Source organism: Suricata suricatta, chromosome 14 (assembly GCF_006229205.1).
Source record: "Suricata suricatta isolate VVHF042 chromosome 14, meerkat_22Aug2017_6uvM2_HiC, whole genome shotgun sequence".
Lineage (NCBI taxonomy): Eukaryota > Metazoa > Chordata > Mammalia > Carnivora > Herpestidae > Suricata > Suricata suricatta.
Window position 1 is genome coordinate 46,075,961 of NC_043713.1, and position 1,028 is coordinate 46,076,988.

General features: G+C 40.0%; 1 protein-coding gene across 1 annotated transcript in view; it reads right to left on the reverse strand.

Moving 5' to 3' along the window:
• Nucleotides 1–1,028, reverse strand: part of LOC115277422 (laminin subunit alpha-3-like) — a 154,939-nt gene that overhangs the window by 13,962 nt on the left and 139,949 nt on the right. The gene's annotated exons all lie outside the window — the stretch shown is intronic.

The following is a 1,028-nucleotide window of genomic DNA, read 5'->3' on the forward strand; positions in this document are numbered from 1 at the left end:
AAGCAAATGTCAAGTCTGATAACCAAGCCCACATATGTAAAGTACTTTCATTCTGTTGCAAGTTGGAATATTCTTCTTAAATTGCCTAACCCTCATTCTCCAAACCTCCGCACACAGCTACACCAAGAGAAATATTGAGCGGTGTCACCATCTGGTTGGTTTAATTTAACAAATATAGATTTCTTTTTCATTTTGAAGAACATCACCCTCAAGGAAACTTGCTAATCTAAAAACTTAAAGCATCTCCGTGTTTGCTCAGCCTCACAGTATTAAAAAGCAAAGAGAAGTAACAGTGTCATTTTTTTCTTCCACTTCCCGATTCTGCCTCCGAGTTTTCCATTTGCCATTTAATTTAACTATTCAGTTAACTATTTAATTCACCCAAACTATTTGTTGACTGCCTACTGTGTACGAGGTACTGGAGATACAGCTGCAAGCAGGATAGACATAGTTCCTGCTTCTGTCTGGGTTGTGTTTAGACATAAGCCACAGGGAGTGGGTGATGACAAGCTACTGATACGTGTGTCCCCCACCACCTGTCACGCTGTACTTTTAGGTAGCTCAGCCAGATGTGCGTATGATATGTAACCATTGTGCAAAGGAATATTAACTTTCATTCTTTGCTTTTACAGCATGATGCTTGCTTAATTCCTGTTTCATTGTAGCTGGGGTATTAAGTTTCAAGAAATATAAAGGTGGGTGGGAGAAGGTGGATCTGTACTTCCCGCCTCTGTGTTAAATATGTCTAACAGAAAGAAAATGCTTAGCTGACACTTAAATCAAATCCTTGTTATCCAAATTACCACCCCTCCACGCACACAACACACACACACTTCCCCTTACAATGTTCTACTCCTTGCACATATACAAAATAGAATGATACTCACTGGGTTAAGAAAGGTACCGGCTGCTAAGTGAAATGAGCTGTTCATCGCAGAAAGGCAGATACTATGTAATTCCACTTATATGAAAGACGTCAGTAATCAAATTCAGAGAGACAGAAGGTAGGATGGTGGTCACCAGTGGTA